Genomic DNA, 25,427 nt, shown 5'->3' on the forward strand with positions numbered 1-25,427 from the left:
CAGCTCCGTTGGCCTGCTAGCTTCAAACTCGAGCATCTGATTTGAGATCCTGCGAAAGCCTGTTAGGAGGAGTTCCATCTAAAAGCTTCCAGCACAATCACACCCTGGCCTTTCCTGAACACAGATCCACAGGACCAGGCTGCGCCGAGGTGTGTTTAATTTGGAATTTGATAGCTGCCTAAATTTCAAGATCTCCTGTGGGTGCTGCACACAAAGAGTCCTCCACGGCCACTGGCAGAAATGCTTAGGAAAACAATCCTCCCAGTTGCTAGAATCACAGTCACCACTTTGAGTCCCCACCTCCCTGGCACGGAAGAGGCTGTTGTGACTTGAATTACAGGGGCCCGTGGGGAATACCTGTGGTCCAAATGCGCGTGTGACAATGGACACTCCTCCGCCGGCCGGCGGTGTTATTTCAGGCACTGTTGGACAGATGGGCTCCCTTGTGAGCAGACAAGAGCCACACCTCGGAGGGGACGTGTTTTCTAGGGCTGTCCCCTCGCTGCTCACGAGTATTCTCATCACTTTGCCAGGGAGGGTGGGGGCGGAAGGGGAGCCAAGAGCCGGACCCCAGGATTTGCTGGTCTTCCCCCAGCATCCTCTCTCCAGTCTCAGGGTCCGGGCGCGATCTCAGGGATCCCGGTTGCCGGCTGGGCGCCCCACCCCCCGCCCCTCTGTCTGCCATGTGTGGGGCATATGCTCGGCCCTCGGCAGCTGTTGGAACACAGTAAATCCATTCACATACTGACATATCCCAGTGACTAACATGGGCTTAGCGAGGGAACAGAAGCGTTTGGCAAGCAGAAACAACTGAATTCCTTTTAGAGGGGTGAGGAAATGACACCCCCAGTGGGCTTGATCTCGCCATTTGGTTTGGACTGGGGGGCTCACCATGGGAGGCCACCCGGATGTCACCCCAGCCACCCACCCTCATTAATTCTGAGCAGAAGAGGAGCCGGGCTGGTGTTTGGGGAATGCGAGTGAGAGGTCTACAAAGATGCCTCTTGGAGACCATGCTGGACATGAAGAAATCACTCAAACCCAAGACGTGCAGTGAGAGGTAGTCTCACTTTATAGTTTGGAAAATGGGCTTTGGAATCAAGACAGAAATGGGTTCAAATCCCGGCTCTGCCACTTGTTCCATGATGAGCTGTGAAACTCCTAAGCCTCTGTTTTCTCCCCTGTAAAATGGGGATATGATCACGGGGTTTCTATCTAAGGGAGCTCTTTAGGAATGAGTGAGACTGTTGGATAAAGCATTTATTTACAACCTGTGGGTATAAAGCCTGGTATATAAAAAGCACTTAACATAATGTGCTGTGCTCAGTCCTCAGTCGTGTCTGACTCTTTTCGATCCCACGGACTGGGACCCCCCAGGCTTCTCTGTCCATGGGAATTCTCCAGACAAGAATACTAGAGTGAGTCGCCATGCTCTCCTCCAGGGGATCTCCCCAACCCAGGGATTGAACCCAGATCTCCCACACGGCAGACAGATTCTTTACTGTCTGAGTCACCACGGAAGGGCCACAATACTGGAGTGGGTAGCCTATCCCTTCTTCAGGGGAACTTCCGGAACAAGAAGCTGAACTGGGGTCTCCGGCATTGCAGGCGGATTCTTTCCCAGCTGAGCTACCAGGGAATCATAATAGCACATTTTAAAGAAAGGACACTGAACTTTGTGTTTGTTCACATATGCAGGCAGACAACAGAATTCACCTTCCACTAACTGATGTAGCTCCTAAAGCAACGTGGAATCAAAAGGAAGCTCGACCCTTTGCTTCAAAACACACTTTCTCACCAAGACCCCCTCCACCACTTGCTTCAGAGCCTGGATCATGAGGTGAGTGGGAGAATCATCTAGGGCTGGAATATGTTGGGGTCGCTCCAGACTTGAACCTGTCCTCAGTAAACACTCTTGCCTAATGTGGAACACCATTAAGAACATGTCCTCACCGTAAACTATAGAGCAACGGTAAACGCATGGATCTTCAGCCACAGCTTTGAGAATCTCATTCCACAGAACCTCCTGGGTGTTAATAACAAGTATTATACAAATGGGCTTCCCTGGTGGCTCAGATGGTAAAGTCTGCTTACAGTACAGGAGACCCAGGTTCAATCCCTGGGTTGGAAAGATCCGCTGGAGAAGGAAATGGCAACCCACTCTAGTATTCTTGTCTGGAGAATTCTATGAACAGAGGAGCCTGGAGGGCTGTAGTCTATAGGGTCACAAAGAGTTGGACACGACTGAACAACTTTCACTTCACTTCACTTCACTTCACTTCATTATACAAATAAAGGGCTTCCAGGTGGCTCAGTGATAAAGAACCCGCCTGCCAATCAAGAGATGCAAGTTTGATCCCAGGGTGGGGGAAGATTCCCTGGAGGAGGAAATGGCCACCCACTCCAGTGTTCTTACCTGGGAAATGCTACGGACAGAGGAGCCTGGCAGGCTACAGTCGGTGGGGTCGCAACGAGTCGGACACGAGTTAGGGGCTAAACCACACCACAGATTAAGTACTCTAGACTACCTCAACGCTACATCCAGTGCACAGTTTTATTCCCGTTACTGCAACCTCCACTTATGAAGACCCACTGATGACGTCCCTTTTGGACATCATAAGTCCACCCATCGGAACCTACCAGAGCCCCCTCCTCCAGCCAGCAGAACAGGGGAGAATGACTTGTTCACCCCAACTAGCTACCCCAGGAAGCCAGCCAGGAAGGCTGGCTTTATAACCAATGCTGAAAGAATGAAAATGAAGGTTACCCATGGTTGAGATCTGGAAATAGACTGGAGAGAATATGACAAGGAGAGAAACATAAATCTGATGATGTGAAAGGATGAAAGTGGAAAGCTCTGGGAGAATGTGTTTTGCTTCCTGGGTAGTTTTCTCCTGTGACCTCTTCCTGAGGCCACACCAGGGAGGGGCTGTGCTAAGCTGCCCACCAGCTAGCACTGCCCACCTGCTTATCCTTCCCTGGTCTTCCCTTGGGCCTGTGGTCCAGGCATCAGGATTGCTTCAGTTCTTCCTTCAAAGGTCATCACTAAAGAGGCCTCTTTTTTTCTAGATGCCACAATTATGTGTTAATACACGATACTTGTTTTTCTCTTTCTTATTTCACTCTATGTGACAGGCTCTAGGTCTATCCTCATCTCTACAAATGACCCAGTGTTGTTCCTTTTGAGGGCTGAGTGGTAACCCACCGTCTATGCATACCACACCTTCTTTATCCTTTCCTCTGTTGATTATTTAGGTTGCCTCCATGGCCTGGCTAATGTAAATAGTGCTGCTATGAACACTAGGATGAATGTGTGCTTTTGAATTTATGGTTTTCTCAGGGTATATGCCCATAGTGGGATGATGTTAGTTCTGACTCATGTGGTAGTTTCATTTTAATTTTTAAAGAAACTTCCATATTGTTCTCCATAGTGGCTGCACCAATTTAAATTCCCACCAACAGTGCAAAAGGGTTTCCCTTTATCCACACCCTCAGTCGGTAGGATGGGGAGGGATGGGAGGGATGGGAGGGAGGTCCAAGAGAGGGGGATATGCGTATACATACATTGTAATTATATTCCAATAATTCCAATATATTCCAAAAAAATCCCCCAAAGAGGTATCTTGCTTCCCCTGCCCTGTTGCAGTTGAAGCTCGTTTATTCTCTTAATGACCCAAGTATGAAAATGGATGTCCGTCAGTGGCGCTCTCCCCCAGTCAGGTCCCGGCAGGTACCCAGCTCGCTCTCTGGACGGGGCTCCTTGTCTCCTCCTCCTCCTCCGTCTCCACTGCTGACCTTCCTCACTTCCTCTGGCAGCTGAACACCCAGGGAGCATTCAAGTCTTGCTCTGAACGAGGATGACACAGGATATACCTCGAGCTTCCAAGTTTCCTTCCAGCCTTCCCCCTCCATAGTTCCAGCCTCCTTGACTATTTATAGAGACCAATGAGTGGCCCACTGTCTGAAGATGCAGGACAGAAGAAATTCTGAGGGCTGCTGCTTCCTTATACCTCCCTGAGAGCTGTGTTTGAGAATTGAAGGCAAGAGAATTATTGAAACACGTCTCCCTGATTCATTACTCATTGGATGGGCACAGAAAGTAGCGAGCACAGGAAGGCTGCCTGCCCTGTGGTCACTGAAAAGCTTTTGGCCCAGATCCCGAATTTAGGCCATGAACGGGGGTGAGGCGCCCAAGTGAGGAAACAAAAGGCACAGAGATGAGACTCGAGGTGAAGAGGAAGGAGCTTGTTGAGGACCAGGTGCAGGGACCAGGAAGCTGAGCCACGGGGCAGGGAGGAGGCCTTCTTAGGAGGGCAGCGGGCGCGCCCCAGGCACATGTGCTAGGCCCCTTCCGGAGAACTCATTTGTTGTGGGTCGATTCCTATATCTTGGTGGAATTTATTTAGGGAAGGGGGCCTTTCATCCTTGATATTCTGTGAATTGGCCAGAACCAGGCAGACGATAACGAACATCACAGACCTGATTTTGCAGAATGTGATAAGCACCCGTGACTGTGGGTCTCAGTACTTCTTTCTGCTCACCCAGAGTCCTTCTATCTTTTACTGATCAGCACAGGCATCGCTTGAGCCCCTTCTTAGGGCGCAGGACCAAATCCTACAAGAGATACCATGTGTTTTCATTCCCCAAGGATTTCACAGGTAAGTTCCAGGCCGTGTGGGGGAGAGGATGGGAGGTGATTTTTTTTTTTTTCAAACAGAAAGACAGTCCAGGTGATTTTTCTGCTAGCATCCTTTACTCATACTTTGCCTGATCTGTAGATCAAACTCAGTAGTGGGCCTTTTAGGGAACTTGTAAAACCTAGGATACTGTCAGACTATTGGATGAACGTGGGATACATCAGCTATTAGGGAAGAAAACAGATATGGGTGTTCTGTGAGATATGTGTCTTCAAGTAGTATCACTGATCCTCCTCTGAATACTAATTTTGAAAAAAAAAAGACCCAGAAATTCTGATCAGCGTCTAACCCAGGAGTATTTAACCGAGCTGTGATTTCAAAAGCAACCTGCTAGACTGGCAGAGAGGAATGTTCATCTTATCAGGAAACGGAATTGTCTTTTGAAAAATTAAATGATGGTGGTTGCTACGGGCTGGGAGGGTATAGTTGCTATTTCATAGGTATAGATTTTCAGGTCTGCAAGATAGAAAGTTCTGAAGATGTCTTTCACAACAATGTGAATATACTAGTGAAATGTGCACTTAAAAGTACTCAAAGATGGGGGACTTTCATTGTTAGGGAAGTGCTCCAGTGTTCAGGACGCCAATCTTCCATTGCAGGGGTGTGGCTTTGATCCTTGGCAGGAGAACTGAAGATCCCACACATGGCAGCGTGTCCACAAAAAAAAATTAAAAAGTGGTCAAGAGGGTAAATTTCATGTTAACAATAAAATAAATGCAAAATATTTAAACTGTTAAATGATCAAGATGACCACAGGAAAGCAAATGTGGGAAAAAAGTGGAAACAACAGTGGGACTGTTTCCTTGCTTGTTTTCATGGCCAGTTTTGACAGCTCTAAGCCTCTGCCCACAGAAGTCAGGAGTGCTTTCTCCCGGAAGGCATTCGGAAGGGCGATGTCACTAGCAACGTCCCCATTAGTCACCACAACTGGTTTTGCTGATAGATGGCTACTGCCCGGCTTTCCCCAAACCACCGCCCTCCAGCACGACATCACTGTAGCTTCCAATCAGAAAGATGAAGATTGGAGGGTGGAGAGGAAGCTGGCGTTTACAGCTGGTGCCGGCTCCTTGATAGAAGCTCCTGCATTTAATCTTTATAACAAATCAATGAAGTGCCTATTTACTCCAGCCTTTCCATCCAGAGAAACTGAGGCTCAGAGAGAGCAAGTATCTTGTCCAGAGTCATGTAAAAATGACCGAACTTGTCTGTCTCCAGACCCCAGGCTTTTCCACCACCATTTTGCCCTTGATCTATAAAACTACAAAACTGAGAACCAACCGCCTAGAAGCCTGTAGCCAACAGGACTTTTCCCCCCATGCCCTCTTTGAGAGCTTAATCAGAATATAACCCGAATTTGTCTAGAAAAGCGACCTCAGGTGTCCTCTCCAGACCTCAGATCCACCTGCTGCCCAGTGGTGGTGCAGAAATGGGTCCGGGTGTCCCCTCAGCCATCAGGCTGGCCAGGTTGCAGGCCGGGTCACAGCAGTCCCTGGGCCAGGGCCTTTCAGATGGTGAGCAGCTTCGTCATTTACCCTACTGGGTCCTGAAACGTCACTTCCTATGAGCGCCAGCAGTGACAAAACTTCGGAACCGCTCTGCCTTGGGTGTAGAAGCAAACAGAATTAAAACCCCAATCCTACTGCTTCATAGCTGCACAAGTTTACCTGTGTGTGCCTCAGCTTCCCATCTGTAAACTGGCAATGGAAATAAAACTTTCCTCATGGGGTAGTGAGAATCAAATAATATAAACTATAATCAGAGCTCTCAGTGAACCTTCTAGAAGAAATCACCCAGCAACCATTAGCTGAGCCCATGGGTACAGCCTCACACTGTGCTGGGAATAGCGCCCCCTGGAGTTGAGCAACTGTGCACCCCTGCCAGCTAGCTTTGCCATTTAATGAGCGTCTTCAGTCAAGTTCCAGCTTACTCCCTCTGCCACTAACCCCCATCCCACTGACTGTCTTACCCTCAAACACAATGGGCCCATTTACAACCCCTCAGATTTTCCTCTGTGCTCCTCCTGCCTGGAATGTTTCCCCTACTCTCCCCTGTTTCCATTCTTATTCAGCGTTTAAGACCCAGATGAAAAGTCACCTTCTCTCCCAAGCATCCTCTGATAGCCCAGGCAGAGGTGCCCGCCCCCCAAAAAACCCCCTCTGCCGTCAGTGTTTTCAGATGGCACCGCACTCCAGTATTCTTGCCTGGAGAATCCCAGGGACAGAGGAGCTTGGCAGGCTACAGTGCATGGGGTTGCAGAGTCGGACACAACTGAGTGACTACACACGCGCGCGCACACAGGTGTTCTCAGAGCACTTAGAAAACACTGTTAGAAAAATCAGCCTGTTTTCATGTGGCTTCCATAGTTCATCCTCATACAGTCTCCTTTGCTCCCCACGAGCTCCCCGAGCTTGGAGGGAGTCTCCCTCTTTTTGGTATGGACTTGGGCGACCTGCCCTGCTCTGGCGGGCATGCATGTCTGCAGAAGAGGAGACTGAGAGGCACTCTGTGTTGTCAAGGCAAGGGTGGCTTGCAGCATGCAAAACCGACTTGGGAATACACAAAGTTGACCAGGTCCAAGGGAGGTTCAGTTCCCCTGAGGACTGTCTCCGAAGGAGGGACGTGTGGCATGAAGTACCTGGTCTCCTGGTACAGCCGAAGCACCGGGGTGCCAGCAGTTACCTACGATGGTAGGTAATCAAATCTCGATCAATTTGAGGGCAATAACCAGGAAATGCAGCCCCGGTTTCTTTCTTGAAAGCCCTCCCTTCATTAGTTTTGAATCTCAAGTCTCTGTGCTTTGTTTCAAGCTAAATATCAAAAGTCTTTTGCTTCTGTGTTCTTCCTGGCAGTTCCTCCATACACTGTATTAAAAACTCTCCGGGGCACACAAAATGCACTTTCAAGTGGTGTTTAGGAACCGGCCACCCTCGCCTTTCTTCATTTCTGAATCTCTTGGCTGTTTCATAAAACAAAGGAGGGAAGTGCTGCTTCTGTGCTAAATGCTTCCCCGGGACTTCTGTCTTACAGATTAACAGTACAGACCAGCTGTTGCCCAGTGTCACAGAACTCACACCTGCCGATGGACCACCATGCGTGTTTGCACGAACTCTATTGCACAGACTCTCCGTGCACGGCCATTAAAGAAAATGGCATTCTCCTTGTCAAAATGCCCTTTCCTGGCCAGACCACCCCACCAAACAACAACCACAGGACCCGAATTTAATAAGATAATGTTTCCTTTGTGTATACTCAGAAGTAGCTCTCTCGGGTTATTCAAACACTTCATTTACTTATTTAGTATTTCCTGAGTATCTACTATGTACCCTACATCACTGTTGTTGTTTAGTTGAAAGGTTATGTCCGACTCTTTGCGACCCCATGGACTGTAGCCCATCAGGCTCCTCCGTCCATGGGGATTCTCCAGGCAAGAATACTGGAGTGGGTTGCCATTTCCTTCTCCAAGGGATCTTTCTGACCCAGGGATCAAACCCGAGCCTCCTTTATTGACAGGCGGATTCTGTACCACTGAGCCACCAGCAAAGCCCGTGCACCCTACATAGTCGTGGATTAAAGAGGTTCCTGCTTAGCTTCGGCAACAGGATTTCTCAACCTCGGTACTATTGCCATGTTTGAGTCAGATAATTCCTTGTCGCGGGGCTGTTCCATGCCTTATAGAATGTGTTTCGCAGTATCCCTGGCTTCTACACCCGAGATGCCAGGAACACCTACACCCCCAGCTGTGACAGCCAAAACCATCACCAGCAGACAGTGCAAAAGAGTTAGAAAAGGAGAGAGGGATGAAAAGGCGGAGCCCCGAGGATTTCTGGAGCAGCGCGACTGTTCCAAATGATCCCATCTCGGGGCTTCTGTGTCATTATACAATCGTCAAAGTGCAGAGAATGGAACAGCAGCAAGAGTGAACTCTCAGTAAGTCTCCTGCCCTGGGGACTTGGGGTGATAATGATGTGTCAGTGTTGGTTCATTAGTTATAACAAATACGCCAGCAAGTCCCGAGCAGGCGGCTGAGAGTGGGGGAGGGCAGAGGGTAACAGGAGAACCCTCCTTACTTTCCCCTCAGCTTGGCTGTGGGCCTCAAACTTCTCTAAAAAAAGAAGTCGACTAATATTTTTTAAGTGAAAAAATAATTTTGTGCATTGCCAAATGCTTTTTATTTTAATGCATTGCCAAATTATTTTTTTCTTTTAATTTAAAAAGTTTTGGGATTTTTCCCTGGCATCCAGTGCTTGAGACTCTGGCTTCCAGCATACAGGGTGTGAGTTCAATCCCTGCCTGGGGAACTTAGGTCTCATATGATGTGGGGTAGGGTCAAAAAAATTTTTTTAAATAATAATTAATTAAATGAACCCAGGATTTAATTTTCTTAAAACACTTTAAAAATTGTATTGACATAGAGTTGATTTTGGAGAAAGCAATGGCACCCCATTCCAGTACTCTTGCCTGGAAAATGCCATGGATGGAGGAGCCTGGTAGGCTGCAGTCCATGGGGTCGCTAAGAGTTGGACACGACTGAAGCAGCTTAGCACAGCACAGCGCATTATGAACTAACCAAACAGTCCCTTATTGATGGACACTTGGGTTATTTCCAATATTTTTAATCATCAGTAACATTGCAGTGAATAATCTTTTACATGAGTCATTTTCTATTTATTCCTGATCCGGAGTGGGGTAGATTCCTAGAAGTGGAATTGTTGGGTTGAAGGGTAATAACATACATAATTGTGGTCTATCTTGCCAACTTCTCTGCTCCAGGAGTTGTACCATTTTGACTTTGCAAAGCTTTTTGTTTGCCCTTGGTTCATTTTCCATCTCCATTTCCAGTCCCCCACTGCCCATCAGCCCTTCTCTTACAGGAGAAACATAAACCCCTCACCTGTGTAGCCAGCTATTCAGCCAGCCTATTACTCACAGCCAAAGACTCATAATAATTTAGATATTGGGTAAATCTAATTCAAATTATGTTAATTGAAAAGCTTGTAACTTTTTAGTAAGCTGATCTCCACTACAAACCCCCATGGGCTTTCCACGGGGCGCTAGCGGTAAAGAACCTGCCTGCCCATGTAAGAGACATGGGTTCAGCCCCTGGGTCCGGAAGATCCCCTGGAGGAGGGCATGGCAACCCACTCCAGTATTCTTGCCTGGAGAACGCCATGGACAGAGGAGCCTGGCAGGCTGCAGTCCGTAGGGTCACAACGAATAGGACACGACGGAAGGACTTAGCATATACACACACACGTACAAGCTCCACTGTCCAACATGGCAGCCACTATCCCCATGTGGCCATTTAAATTCAATTTAAATAAAATTAAGACATCAGCGCCTCTGTTGCACTGACCACCACCATCATCACAGAAAGTTCTGCATCCCATATACACAACTCAGGGTGGCCCTGAGGGGTCACTCTAGTGCATTCTGATGCCCTCCTACATCACTTTTTTTTTTTTTTAACCTTGGCTTGCAGGATCTCAGTTCCCCAACCAGGGACTGAACCTGGGTTATAGCAGTGAAAGCCCAGAATCCTAACCACTAGGCCACTAGAGAACTCCCTTCATCTTCTGAACTAGTACTAGAAACATAACTCTATGTGAAATTAGACTTAATCTATCAAACAGTTAACCCAGTGTCACCATATAAGATGTGACCTGCCTCGGCTTCTTCCATCATGGAAAACCTACCCTCTGTGGCTTTCTGTCTTCTGCTCAGGGGCATCTGTGGTATGAGAGACAGCCTGGAGCACTGCTCCCCTCTAAGGGATAGTCTCATACACAGTGTAAGTGCCCCTTTTAGGAATAGAATGAATAGCCCTCCCGCTTCCCAGGTGGGCTAGTGGTAAAGAATCCACCTACCAAGGCAGGAGATGTAAGAGACGCAGGTTCCATCCCTGGGGAGGGAAGATCCCCTGGAGGAGGGCAGGGCGACCCACCAGTATTCTTGCCTGGAGAATCCCATGCACAGAGGAGTCTGGCGGGCTCCAGTCCCTGGGGTCGCACAGAGTCAGATACAGCTAAAGGGACTGAGTGCGCTCCTACCCCCAAATGTATGGGCGACATCAGAAAACGCAGCAGAAGGACGACCAACATGTTTTGAAGAAGAGACAAGCTCATCAGCAATGCAGAAGAGAGCCCAGCACTAAATATGAAGAGCACTGAAGAGGTGAGCTCAGAGGAAATTTCTAAGTAGAGCCCAGAGCATTCGAGAAAGGGCCTTTCCGCCTCTACTTCAGTTGTGAAGGGAAAAGCAAGGGCTGAGAGGCAGAAAGCAAGGAGGACATTTTGCAAGTTCCCGAAGCTTCGGGGGATTTCACACAGTGTGGATGCCCATATTGTGTGATCAGATAACGCGGAATCATCTGTCAGCCTGCCTGTTCGCATCGCTGTGCTATTCATAGAGCACATACCTCTTTCCCCAAATAAACACCATATGCCTCTCCCCTTACCTCACTGGGTGCATGCATCCCGAGGGACGGGATCATGCCAGGTAGCTCAAGTGGTGACTCATTCTGGGCTCTTCTGCAGAACATTCTCCAGGATGAGAAGCGCAGTAGGGAACCATATGAATGACTCAATTTGAAGTGAGGTTTGACTCCTGCCATAACGAGGAAGGAAGAGAAGGAAGATGGCACCATCTCTGGGGCTCCAAAGACACCCATCGGTCACTCTTCATGACCCCCTGCAACCTCCTGGCTCATCCAGCCTGAGTTACGGGGTGCCCCATTGGAACTCTCATTTTGCAAGCACCCCTAATTCCCTTCCTCTCCTTTTGATCTCCAAGGCTGTGTGTCTCAACCATTCACCCGCTCCTTGTCTACACCCGAACACCACTGGGGTGAAACACATCCGCTGTGGCTCCCAGGGACTGGGAGGAGGGGTAATCAGGAGTTATCGGTTAATGGACGCAGAGTGTCAATGTGAGACAATAAACAAATTCTGGAGGATGGTGGAGATGGCTGCACCACAATTTGAATGGACTTAATTCCACTTGAAAGTAGTTAAAATGGTAAGTTTTGTGTCATAGACATTTTACCACAATAAAGAATTTTTAAAAAAAACTCAGTTGTTGGCTGGTTTCACTTTAAGTACACAGATAGCTAGTGGACAGTTGACACCGGCTACTCCTGCATCAGGAAAATCCCCTGGAGAAGGGAACAGGCCACCCACTCCAGTATTCTGGCCTAGAGAATTCCATGGACTGTATAATCCATGGGGTGCCGAAGAGTCGGACACGACTGAGTGACTTTCACTTCACTCATCAATCCTAACATACTTCCCTGGCTTTTTCCTGTTCCCACTCTCCAAATGACTGCTTCACACTTCCTCCAGTCTCCTCCTCCACTCTTAGGCCTCTCCTCACCTTCAAGCTTCAGTGAGAAAACGCAAGCTGGCGGATAGAAACCCCTGATTTTCCCATCGACGCTCCTACCTATTGTCACGGTCTGCCTCCCTCCTCTTACTGATGTTTAGTTGCCAAGTCGTGACCTACTCTTTGGCAACCCCGTGGAGTGTAGCCCACCAGGCTCCTCTGTCCGTGGGATATTCCAGACAGGAATACTGGAGCAGGTTGCCATTTCCTACTCCTGGGGATCTTCTTGATCCAGGGATCGAAGCCTTGTCTCTTGTATTGGCAGGTGGATTCTTTACCACGGAGCCACCAGGGAAGCCTCTCTCTAGCAGGTACCTCCACATTAATGATCTTCTGTCCCAAACCAGCTAAAACCTTTATTTTTTTTAATGTTTATTTACTTGGCTGTGCCGGGTCTTAGCTGCAGCACACGGGATCCTCCATCTTCATTGTGGCACACAGGATCTTTTAGTCACAGCAGGCAAACCCTTAGTTGCAGTAGGCAGGATCTAGTTCTGTGATCAGGGATGGAACCCGGGCCCCCTGCACTGGGAGCACGGAGTCTTAGCCACTGGACCACCAGGGAGGTCTCTCTCGTAAGACATTCTGATTGCCACAGTTTAGAGGGGAGGAGGGGACTACTGGCGTCTTAACGTGTAGAGGCTTGGGGGGTGATGCCAGGAGACTCCTAAACGTCCCACAAGGCACAGGAAAACCCCCAGACAAAGAATTATCTGGCCCCAAAGTGTCAACAGCCTTGCCGTGGACTGAATATTTGTCTGCCCCCAAGTCCATGTGCTGAAGTCCTAATTCCCAGTGCCATGATATTTGGAAGTAGGGCCTTCGGGATATAACTAGGCTTAAATGAGGTCATGAAGGTGAGGCCCCATGATGAAATCTGTTCCCATAAGGAAGAGGAGACTCTCTGCCATGTGAAGACACGGCAGCAAAAGGACATTTTTTGCAAAGCAGGAAGAGGACTTCAACAGATACCAAATCTGCCCGGACCTTGATCTTTGGACTTCTCAGCCTTCAGAACTGTGAGAAATAACTACTCATTGTTTAAACCACCATGAACATTTGTTATTTTGTTGTACTAGCCCAAGCTGGCAAGTGCTGAGGTTGAGAAATCCTGCAAATTGCTAAAGGAAGCAGGCACCAATCTCCTTCCTTCCCCAGGGCCTTTGCACAAGCTATTCCCTTGGCCTGGAATGCTCTTCCTCTTGTCTCTGCACAGCTCACTCTTTGGCCTCCAGAGCCCACCTTAGGTCTTATTTTCCCAAAGGTCTTTCTGATCATCCATCCTGAAGTAGTACCTCCACCCCCCTCACTCCCTATCATAGCCCATGTTTGTTTTCCAAAGGGACTCTCTGATTTGTTGTTCAGTTGCTCAGTTGTGTCTGACTCTTTTCGATCCCATGGACTGCAGCATGCCAGGCTTCCCTGTCCTTCACTGTCTCCCGGAGTTTGCTCAAACTCATGTCCATTGAGTTGATGATGCTATAGTTTTCTTATTGTATCTGTTTGTTTACCATCTGTTTCCATTAAAATTGTTTCTTAAGAGGAATCTTTTCTGACTTGCTCACCAAGGCCAAATAGTGCTTGTTGCATAGTTTGTATTCAATACTTGGAGAACAAATCATTTTCCAGCTGATTAAAGCTTGATTTGAAAAATATGTTTATCAAGTATGTACACTGTATAAGCAATACATACTACATGACGTTTAAAACTGATGGCACACAGTCACCTGACTCAAGCAGCTTGAGAAGGATGAAAATGTGATTTACACACCTCAGACATAATAGGAAACACACTACAAGGAGATGGTATAGCATCATGTGATAAAGGGCATTCATCGCCTTGTAAGATAATGCATACAAGATGCCTAACTGTCTAAGGGTCGAAAGGCGGTATCATGTAAGGGTCAGGAACACAGACTCTAGAGTCTAAAGTAGACTCTAGAGAGTCTAGAGGTCCGAATCCCCGCTCAGCTATTTCCAACTGTGTCACTTTCAACTCGCTTCTTAATCTCTCTGTGCTTCAGTCTCCTCATCTGTTACATAGAGATAATGAAAGCATTTGCTTCATGTCCTTGCCATGGATTTAAATGAGTTATATTAAGTAAAGCATGTGGCTACAGAGGCTCCTAGGTCTGGCCACTAGAGAAAGGAGTGATCACGTCACACAGGACTAGAGACAGAGATGATGGAAGGGCTGACTTTTGAGATAAGCTGCATTTCCATGGAAAAGATGATGAGAGCCTTCTTGGTGGAAGGATTATCTTGCACATTAATAAAGAAGATACACCATGGCCAGAGTGCTGCTTAGGAAGAAGTTTGGGCAAAGATCCATTTTTTCTGTTCATTCATGTGTGTAAAGAAGGATGCTTTTTTGAAGGAGAGCAGTGGATGGAACTATGCGAATACATTGATTCTGTTATATCAGAAAATGTGAGAGATCTGGTCACTAAATCGCCTATCACTATCACTTTCTTTTTTAAAAAAATTTATATCCATTATGTTTTGGTTAAAAAAAAAAAAGTGAACTTGAACTCATTTGGGCTTTCCACTTACTACTGTGTGAGCTTAACCTTCTGAGTCAATTTCCTCACCCCTGAAACAAGAATAAACAAATCCCACCCACTCTACTTTAGAGAGGTAGTTTGTTCATCAAATCAATTCATACATGTGCAAGGCTTAAGAGTGTTAGGTAAATATAGTAACAGTGATATAGAATATTTTTATTACTACTCAGAAATATTATATGCATTTTAATGCCAAAGAAAAGAATGAAAGAACTTTCAAAAAAAAAAAACCTCTTTCTACCTACATGTTTCAGAAAAGAAAGCAGAAGGTAGGACTAAGAGGGCTGCATTCCCAGACTCGAGCAGAGGCAGCCACAAGTCCTACTGCAACAGACCCTGGAAAACTAGACACTGCTTCTATGACACCCTACCTTGGTGACATCTGTGTTCACCCTTTTAAAAAAGCCAAGCCAGACACAGGATCTACCCCCAAAGGGAAATGCCAACAAAATAGCTTCTCTTTCTTGAAAGGAAAAATGGATTTCTTTTAGAGTCTAATAAGCAGGAATCTGGGCAGCTCTGGCTCTATCCTATGCATTGTGATGTTGGGGGAAGATTTAAACTATCAAAATCCTAAAATCATTATCCCAGAAAGGCAAACCTGGGGTGAAGTGTGACTGTGAATCTCTTTAACTTGTAGACATTTCAAGACACCTTAATCCATATTTTCTTAATCCCCATAGTTTTCTTTCTCCTGGAAGCTAGGACTAAAGGAGACACTCTCCTGGAAGAGTACCCGGAGAGCGAAGAGATTGAGCAGGTACGAAGGGAAGACTTCGGGCCTGGCCACGGATGCTCCTGGTCTCTGCCTGCGGCAGGAAAGCCCGGCAGAGCCGGACCGAGGCAGGAGGCAGGTTTCCAGCCGGAGCTGAGCCCGCTTCTTCCAAAGCCTTGTAGCTGCGTACCCCTGACACTGCCTGAGTCTGGTCTGGGGCAGGTGCGGCGGGGGTGTCCCCGAAGGAGAGGGGGGCGGAGGGCAAAGGTCAAAGCCAAGCTTCCGGCGGGCCGGGGAGCCCACACCCAGGGCAGGAGGGAGGGGTTAGGGCCGGCCGGGGCCGAATTGGGCCCCCAGGGCGGAATCGCGCCGACGGAGAGCAAAGCCTCTGTTATCTAATCGAGAACCAGATTAAGAGCCGAGGAGGAAAAAAAGGCAAAAAGGTACCGCTCTCGCAGCTCTGGGAGGCGGAGATGATGGGGGCGGGCTGCCCGAAAAGATGGGAAACCCAGAGAGAGAGAGAGAGTTGCAAAACAACAACAAAAAAATGCAACTGAGTCGGGAGGGGAGGAGAGCGGGAAACGGAGAGGGAAGCGAGGCCCGAGGGCCGTGGGGGAGGGGCCCTCCCCCCAGCTGGAACCCCAGGAGCCAACCGACCGCCCTGGACCCTGGAGAGGAGCGGGGGCGGCCAGGCCCAGGGTCCCGGGAGGAAGGCGCTTTGTGTTGGAAGGGACTCCCGTCTTGGGCCGGTTACCCAGTTTTCTGGAGTTTCGTTCCCGGTTTAAAAAAAAGTTTTATGTCATCCGTGAGAGTCTGCATTTTTGTGGGATTCAAATATTCCTTAATTAGGTGTTGTCTCTTTACAGAAAGAAAAGACGCCTTTTATTTCATTTTACTTTGCCGTTTTAATTTACTCCCTTTCGTGTTTAATAACTAGGTAGGGAAATGTTAAACAGCTGCTGTAAAATATTACAAACCCCGCTCCCTGGGAACGCAGAGAGGGAACTTTCTAGTGCGGTGTCCTGTCCCAGAGAGGGGACCTTAGGAGGAGACCCACAAAGCCCAGCTTTGGGGTGGGGGTGCAGGGGGTCGGTGTGCTCTCGCCCTCCCCCAACCTCGCGCCCCTCCCCCACTTCCGCCCCTCCCCCCACCGCACAATGCCATCTCCTCTTTCGGTGGCCACTGGGGGTGGGGTGGAGGTGGCACGGGTTGGAATGGGGAGCTGAGCGACACCCATCCGTCTCCTCCAGGGGACACCTTAAGCACCTTCCCCCACGGTTCTAAGCGGGGCTGAAACGACTTCCCCAGATCTAGAGAGCTTGCCCAGTGAAACTGGCAAATCAAGGGCAAAATCAATCTAACGGAAAAGTAGAGGCGGCCAGGAAAATGTCTGGCCTTGGGCTACTGGATCCTGGCTTGCTTCTTGAGCTTTGAGAGAAGTGAGAAAGAGAAAAAGCAGCCATAGTTTTTCTACGGCTAAAATTGCAAGAGGGGGTGGAGTTTGCTATCTGGTTCCGGGCCGACCCTTTAGCAAAGGGTCAGTATTTGTCTGCAAAGTGCAGAAGCTCCCCAAGGAATCTGGAACACGAATTTGCAGGGCAGTGGTTTCCGTCTACTGAACTGTGTGTGATGCCGGAACGCTCATTTTGCTGGCAAAAGAGCCTGTCATAAAATGTAATACTGACTATAAAACAAATCAGCGCTTTGAAACGACTTGCTTCAGATGTTTTCATAAATCCCTAATGGTTCAGGCACTGCCTGCTATTGATAATATTAATGTGTTAATAGTTCCTCTGAAGCAACAGCACTGGGTAGGGCCAGACACACACACACACACACACACACACACAGATGGGAATACCACGGAACTGGAAAACAATGCTTTAATACTCCTTGAGATCCAGCTGCACTTTGTTGACCTTAGAAAACCAGATCCAAGTGAGAAATCAGATATTCTCAATTCTTGGCTGAAGCTCCCCTTTAAAGTGTTTTCCTTCTGTTCACAGAAAAGTATAATACACAGGTGCATAGGTACATATAAAGGCCTGTGAGGACACCCATGTTCCTAGCAGCGTTATTCACAATAGCCAAAAGGTGGAAACACCACAAAGGTCCATTGACAGGTAAACAAAATGTTATGGATCCATGCATTGGAACACTACTCAGTCATGTAAAGGATTGGAGTCATGAAAAGGAGGAGAGGAAGTGCAACAGAGGTTATCAGTGGCTGGAGGGGGATGGGAGGTTAGTGCTTAATGGGGACAGAGTTTGTTTGGGAAGATGAAAATGGTCCAGAAATGGATGATGTTGACAGCTGCACACCAGTGTAAATGTACTTAAGGTCACAAAACTGTATATTTAAAAATGGTTCAGATGGTAAGTTTTATGTCACACGTATTCTACCAGCATGTTTTAAACAGGGAGAGAAAAGCACGTGAGAAATGGACATGAGTTCTCCGCCCTCCGCCGTCTCCACAGGCCCACAGCGGCCTCCCAGGGCCTTGGAGGGAGGCTGCCCCCAGCTCCCCCAGGGCCCACGCTGGCTTCCTTTGCTCTTAAAGAAATGGGAAGTTTTATGTCTACAATTCTCCAGACAGGCATGCAGTCCACGGAAGCCTTCCCATTAAAGGAATGTAAGAAGCCGGAAGGATATTTTTCATGATACCATTCCTCTGCCCCTTCCTAACAGGCATTCTTCAGATTGGAGGAATCTAACTCAACACCCCAGTCTCCTTGCCAGTGGCCAAGGACGCTGGTTCTTTTCAAGGCATGTTTCTACCTCTGGACCACCTCAGCCCTTGGATTTATGCGGTCGATAGAAAGGTCTAGAAAGTAAAAGGTGAGGAAAATGGCGTCAGCGGGGGGCCGGGGGGGATGGCACTTGCCGGACTGCAGCGTTTGCCTGCACTTGCCGCAAATCACATCATGATTTTGCCCCTCACAGATACACAGGGGACCACCCATGCCGTCAGGTCTGAAGGCAGAAAGGGGTGCCCAGATACTTCTCAGTAACACAGCAGACACTCGACCTTGAACACAGGTTTTCTAATGCTTGCTGCTTTGGGATCAGTTTATGTAAGACATGGCCAGGGCAGTCAACAAGGAGACAAACAGTTGGCATAAGCTCCGCAGTTCCAAGTATCCCGTGGCCTTCCCTTAAAATTCCCTGACGTCCCATTACCCCAGAGCAGGCTCCCGGGAGCTTCCGGGTCAGTCACACGGGCCTCGGTCAGCTTTGCATCTACAGTCTGTCACGGCCAGCTCTCTTCTCCCTGCAGGTCAGGAAGAGGCATCCTGCGTCTGGTGAGGGACTAGCCTGTTCAGAGCCCTCCACGGGGACAAGAACACAATGTGAGCAGACTTCTTTTCGTTTTCAGGGTGATGGGCCCAAGGGCGAGGGACCCCAGACAAATAGGGGAGTGGGCTTGAAGGGTCCTATACCTGCCAGAGAAGGCCCACTGGAAGGAGGTGGGGAGCAAATGCAGGGCTCCCACTGTGAAGCCAGGGCCTTGGATGGGGCCGGGTGTCCATGACACGCGACCGAGCAAAGACAGAAGCAGAACAGAGTGTGCAATGTGAGCCAGCTGATGGGCTTGAAACTGTCAGGACCTGGAGCAGGCAGAGAGAAGCCAGATCTGCCTATCTAGGAGAACTTTGCAGCCCAAGCATCCAGGTTTTTTACATCAGCTGCTTCACCCAAGTCACTGCCAGCTCATAAAGTGCTTGCCTGACTCACTGGCTTTCCTCCCTAAGATGATGCTGTTTTATTAAATGTTGTTGAAGCTGGGGGAGGGTGGGGGAGGGTCGCCACAAGGTTGAGGGGAAGAAGCAGAGAGAGACAAGTCAGGGGTGAATTCCATGTTACTGTTAATTTCAAAAGGAGTCTCTCTCAGTTTTGCTTCCTTCAAGGCTGTGCCAAAATTTGGTTAGATGGGATGGGTAGGCCCTGATCATATGCAAGGTTGGATTTAAACGTGCTGGAACTCTGTGTCTGTATGTGTATAGTCTTGAAGGATCAAACATACATTTAACCTGCATAAGTATTCATTATATCAGAGCAGAAACATGGCCAACAGGTTCTAAGGAGAGCTGGTGTTTACAGTGTTTGGAGATATGTGTGAGAAGATTGTGTTTTGCTTTATGCATACATATTTGCTTTGGCTGGTAATCCTTCTGGAAGCCTGACCGTTTTGACTACTTCAGCGTGGATCGCCTTGGGGGGTGGGAAGAAGTATGCCAAGTTGCAAAGTGCTCTTCTATTTTAAAAGGTCCTTCTCCCCATGGCCACCCTGCCAGGGGATGGCAGGCTGTTTTCTGGATACACTTCCTGTTTATCGGGCTGACCCAAGTTCTCAGATAATCCAGGGTGGATCAGCATCAGTGGGGGTGGGGGGGGTGGGTGTCCGTGGGGATCTCTGCACCTCAAGGTGGTGTCATGAGTACAGGCTCTCCCAGCTGGAAGCCCCAGGAGAGCCCACCTGTAGGTCCCAGGCAAACAAAGCTGCCACTCCCAGGAAACCACCACAGCCAGGCCCTGGGGCCACCCTCAGCCTCCCTCCCCACTCCCCCCAGGACAGATCTCGTCTGTCACCAAGCCCCCACCCACTGACTCACCAGGTTCTCTCTGCGTCCACACTGAGCCAACGGTAAAAACCACTGCCTTCACGGAGCCTCCAGATACCAACCTGGATTAAACAGGCCTGGCCACAAAAGCCGGTGGAGAAATTCAAGACCCTCTCCTCAAAAATTCAGACAGGAGGGCCACCTGGGAGACGAACCTCAGGGACCCTCTGGGATCAGGGCTGCTTCTGAAAGCCCACTCCTGGGGTGGGGGGAGGGAGGGGGTACCACGAGCCGGTTGCTAACCTCTGAGCTGTGCACACTGGCGGGCTCCTGAGAACCCGAGCCAGATCGTCAGTGACCCCTCGCCTCCCCCGCCACCCCCCCTATTTCCTGCGCTGGGATCTCCCGCTGTAGTCAAGCGTGAGCGTTTCCTGTGCCGGAGGGACTTCTGAAACCGCGAGCGGAAATCGGGTGCCAGGCGGGGGACGCGGCGACGTTTCAGCGTCGCCCACGTTTCTGGCCCCGGCAGCCAAGACCCCCACGATCCGCCGGCTTCTCGGCCGGCGCCGCGACGATGGGGAACGACAGTTACACCCGAAACGAATCAACAACTCCTCGCGGGGCCACGACTTGCGTCTCTCCGCACGCGCAGGTTCGGGCCCGGCTTTCAGCAACACCCACCCCACCCGCTCCCGATCGCTAACCACTCGCTCGTTATTTGTGGGCTGCGATGGAGCTGCGCCCCGGGCTGCAGTCTCCCCCAAATGCAAGCCCTTTGGCAGCTCGGACACCCAGCGAGCTGTGCCCAGGCACGCCAGGCCGGCACCTCCCGCTGGCGCTCGCCTCTCTCCGCCCTGTCCCCAGCAGTTGAAATGGATGTGAGTTCACGCACACCCTGCGCGCGCACACACGTGCACACACGCACTCTCCCGCCGACGCCGCCGGCACACGCGCACGAGCCTGGACGTTTCTTTACTGCGCTCGCTTTGCGGGACGTGCTTTCCGGCTCCGGGTTCCCTCTTTTCGCTCCTTCACCTCTTCTTCCTTCTCCACTTTCTTTCTGAGCTTCCGCCCTCCCAGAACCCTGGCCTGCCTCATTCCCCTCCAGCTGCCCCGTGGGGTCCCTCGCCTTCTCCGCGGGATGGAGAGGGTGCGGCGGGGACGCGCCCTGCGCGCGCGGCCGGGACCGCAGGGCTGGCCTCTGGCCTGCGCCCTGTTTGTTTTCCTTTCGCCCCCTGAATGCTAGATTAAGACGTAAAGATTACCGGGGCCGAATAATGCCGGGAGTCAACACTCGAGCAAACAAAAGTCCTTGCACAACTCCGCCAACCCCGCTGGGACCCGGGCTGCGGGGCTGGGGGAGAGAACGCGCTCCTCGCTGCTAATTACAAATAAATGATGATGTGCTCACTAAGTAATTGATTTAATGAAGTTCCTATGAAACTATTAAACCCGGGTGGAGGTCAGGCTGGAGGCGCCCCAGAGCGCCCATTGTGGGCTGTTTAACTCCACCAGGCTCCTCGGAAAGACATCGGGGCTAATAGGTGAAGTCACAGCTGCTCGCGCTGACTTCTCGGAGCGCCCGGTCGGCCGCGGGCACCCTCGCGCCCTCCTCCTGTCGCGCCCTCGTGCCCCGCCGCCCGCGCCCCGCGCCGGCCAGCTTACCCACGCCACTCCCAGCCCCGCCGCCGGCTCCCGAGGGCCTCTCCAAAGGGATCTCGGGTCTCATTAGGAGCGGGAAGTTAAGCACTGAACTTGTGCGCACCCGCCAGCAGTCGGCGGCGCCCACCGCCGCCCACCCCCTCCCTCCTTACCCCACCCCCGCCACTTCGTGGAGGAACTTCAGCCAGTGTGCCACGCAGGGTGCTCGCGCGTTCTTGGCAAGGTGCCTGGAGCCCGGGCGTGTGCCCAGTGCCGGGGCGGGGGAGGGGCGCGGGGGGCTAGTTGTGCCTGAGCGAGTGTGTGTGTGTGTGTGTACGCGCCGCCCTGGACAGTGTGTACCGGGCCTAAAGGCCACGTTTTTGCATCCCTTGCCCTGACCTGGGACCTGTTTGTGCAAAAAAAAAAAAAAAAAAAGTAGAGTCAGGAAGAAGGGGACCGAAAAAAAAGAGATGAAGAAAGACGTCCCAGGTCAGCGGCTGAGCACGTGAGCCCCCGTGTCAGGTTTTGCAGACCTGTTGCGCGAGGGGGCGGGGGGGCTGGTCTGGCCCAGCCCCTCTCCTCCCCACCGCCCACCTCGGCCCCCACCAGGCGGCTCCCCACCCTAGAGCAACGCCTCCAGCTCCCGAAGAGGCGGAGGGTGCAGGCCGCAGGCTCGAGTCTCCAGGCAGACAGATCCCAGCTACCCATACCCGCCCCCTGGCTCGAACTAATTCTCCTGCAGCATGGCTTTCTGGGAAATGTGACCTCGCCTTACTCGGAGGACCCAGGGAGCTCTTGAGGGGCACATCCCCAGGAGAATCAGATAATGCAAATGAATCCAGAGTTAAGGGTGCTAGACGCCTGTGCAGGACATTTAGGGTCCAAACCCCTCTCTCTGTCTCTCTCTCACACACACAGACACAGGAAAGACCACTTAACTGAGTTTCTTCCCACCTCCAAGGGTGGGATATCTCTTGTGATAAAAGAGAAGGTCCATGTCCATCTGGAGCCCCACATCAGGAACTCATGGGCCCTCATGGGGGCAATCTGGCTGCAGAAATCAATCCCCCAGAGTCTTCTGCCCCTTTCTCCGCAGCCAAGTCTCGTCTCTCCTCATGGAGAACTGATAGAGTTTCTTAAAACATGCACTGCGTTTATGCCACAGTTAGTTGGCAGTAAAGGTTCTTTTTTTTTTTTTTTTAGTGTTAGGAATTTCCAGCTGCTGAAACCAACTTCCATTTGCTTTCAATCAAATGCCTGGGACTGAGGAGAAGGGGATCTTTGGCGTGGATGTTGGCACCCTTAAACAGAGCTCCTCCCTTGTCTGGGTCTTCGGTCTCCATGAGGGTCTTGCTTTCCACTCTTTAGCGGGAAAACGGACAAGAAACCCTGAGCCTGGCCTGAGGTCTCAGTTTGACCGTCTGTAAAACTGGATAGGAGGTCCTGGGCCGAGGCCGTTGGGGGCTTTATTTGTGATCCGCGAAGGGGCGGGAGTGGGGGAGGAGGAAGCCGGGAAAGAAGCCGGTTTGCGCCAGGCCTTTGTCTTTCTTTGCAGAAGCTACCCCGTTCGTAAGAGAACGCCCCGCCAGACTGCCTACTCGAGTTTTGGAGGGCTGAGGTGTAGATGGTCCCCACACAAGAGGAGACTTTGGAAGAGAGCGTGGGTGTCCCGGCCCAGCGAGGCCCGCGCGGCCGGTGTTTGCCGAACAACCCTCTCTGAAAGGTGCCCAAAGCCGTGCACACCGGCGGCGGGCGCTCGTCCCTGGCCCAGGGCAGCTGTTCCCATTTCGTCCCCGCCTCCCCGCCCCCGGCCCCCAGCCCCTCGTATTCCTTTAACGCCTGCTGCCGACTACATCCCTGCCGCCCTTAATGCAGGATGGGCCCTTCACTTCAGCCTCCAAATGAGAAGTGACATTTGCACTCGGCCCAGCCAACGCGTGAGCAGAGCGCGGGGACACAGGCCCATTGACGGAGGGCGGCCGAGGGGCCGGCGGGCTCGGCGTCACCCGAAGCCGCCTTAATTAATACCATCTTAAATAGTCCAGCAGCCAGCGGAGACAAAGTTGAAGAAAGACTTTAAGGCTGAGTGCCCCCTCGACAAGCTCTTTTTCCCCATGTCATTCAATATTTAATGCGCCCGCTTCTAATGCTACTACTGGTGTTCCTTTCTCAGCAAGGACATTATTTTTTCACGGTACCCATAGCCAGGGAAAGCCCTTTAGGCAAAGAAAATCAAAATGTTTGTTGTTTGGGATGACTTATAACTCTTGTTTAACACAAGCACTTTCAGGAAAATGTAACAGGCGCAGCCTCCAAAGCAAACAACACAATCCTTGTGACAGAGTCAGACACAAAAAGCACATTGTCTTGCGGGCTCCCTCTTTTCTCTGGTGCTAGATGGGGGCCTGTCTCTCAGTGAACGCCGCGATGCCATTTCACTTTTGAACTATTGTTTTTGAGTTATGCCATGTGGTCAAAAGGAGCGAGAAGGGGGTTGTTTCCAGGCTCATAAGACAAACGAGTTGCCTTTTCATTGAAATCCCCCCGCGAGCCTTGAAAACGGAGTTTAAATGTCACCTCCGCCTTTCTAATGGGCGCAGGGCTGGAGGCGACCCTTCAAAGCGCCTGGGTGATAAACGACCCTTATTAAATATGGCCCGGGCCGCTGGGAACGTCCCAGGCCCGGCCCGCGCGCGGGAGAGCGCCCCTCGCTGGAGTGCCCGGGTGAGGCCGGAGCTTCCCCGGCCGCCGGGGGTGGGGGGCCCGGGCTTGGGCTCAGGGGTCGGCGTTGGGTGGGGGTGGGGACCGAGGATGGGGGCCGTTGTAAGACAACTTATTATCTGCCGCCCCCATCCCGCCCGGTGTGCCCCCGTCCGCGGAGACCCGGCGTGAAAGGTTGGTGCGTTTCCCCCGACTTCTTTTTTGTCCGTGGCCCAGTGGCGTCTTCAAGTCTGAGCTGCAAGGTTACTGATTTGCAGGCTGCATGTTAAGGCAGCCCATGTAAGTAATTTCTGCGGGCACCCCAGCAAAGGAGAACAAATCGCTGACAAAGGCGAGCGCTTTCGATTCAGCGGCGTCGTTAAGGCAACCCCGAAGTATTCCTCCTATAATAAGTTCCACTTCAAAGGGTTTCTCATTCAGCGGTGACTGCTTCGCACTTTTATTAAGTCCGGGCTTTTTCACTCGGAGGAATCATCTGTTTGGTTATTTTTCATCGTGTTTATTTTTCACCATTCACACAGTACTTGTATTAAATAAACAAAGAACAATCGCTCTGCAAATAAAAGTACTTAGGTGGAGAGAGAAGGAAGAGGAGCCCGGGCGGAGGCGCTCCTGGCCCCCCCCTGCCCCCTCCCTGCCCCCCTCCACCCCGCCCCCGCCTCTGCCATCACCCACCCCCACCGGCCTTTCTCTCCTCCTCTCATTCTTTCTCCTTTCTCTCAAGCTGGGAGATTCTAAGGGGGAATCTTAACAAACAAAGTGGATGGAAAGATACATATATGTCTGTACATATATAATGTTACATCTAGGCAGTGCGATATGGAATATGTATTTCTGATCAGGTGAAAATCGAGGGAGCTAATTTGGCATGAAAGGAAAGGTCACTGCAACTGTATCTTAATAGAGTGTCTCCAATACTGTGGACCCTCCTGCCAGACTCCCCTGGCCCTGCCCATTGCCATAGCAATGCCTACGCTCAGTGTGGATGTACCATAAAAGCAGTACTTTGAATTTCAAAGAACACGCCTTTGAACTTCTCTGTGCCTGCTTAGGCACTCGCCTGTGTGAATGTGTGCTCCGAAGTGTGAGTGGGCGTGGGAGATGACAAGAGTCTGAGTTTTTTGCAAGATTTTCTTCACAGAGGGCAAG

General features: G+C 50.6%; 1 long non-coding RNA gene across 1 annotated transcript; it reads left to right on the forward strand.

Moving 5' to 3' along the window:
- Positions 1 to 15,692: 15,692 nt before the first annotated feature.
- On the forward strand, positions 15,693 to 19,141 carry LOC120883342. The gene is made up of 3 exons (XR_005725744.1): positions 15,693 to 15,796; positions 18,043 to 18,192; positions 18,632 to 19,141. It is a non-coding gene; the product is annotated as an uncharacterized LOC120883342 (long non-coding RNA).
- Positions 19,142 to 25,427: the final 6,286 nt, after the last annotated feature.

Source organism: Oryx dammah, unplaced genomic scaffold, assembly GCF_014754425.2.
Source record: "Oryx dammah isolate SB20612 unplaced genomic scaffold, SCBI_Odam_1.1 HiC_scaffold_24, whole genome shotgun sequence".
Classification (NCBI taxonomy): domain Eukaryota; kingdom Metazoa; phylum Chordata; class Mammalia; order Artiodactyla; family Bovidae; genus Oryx; species Oryx dammah.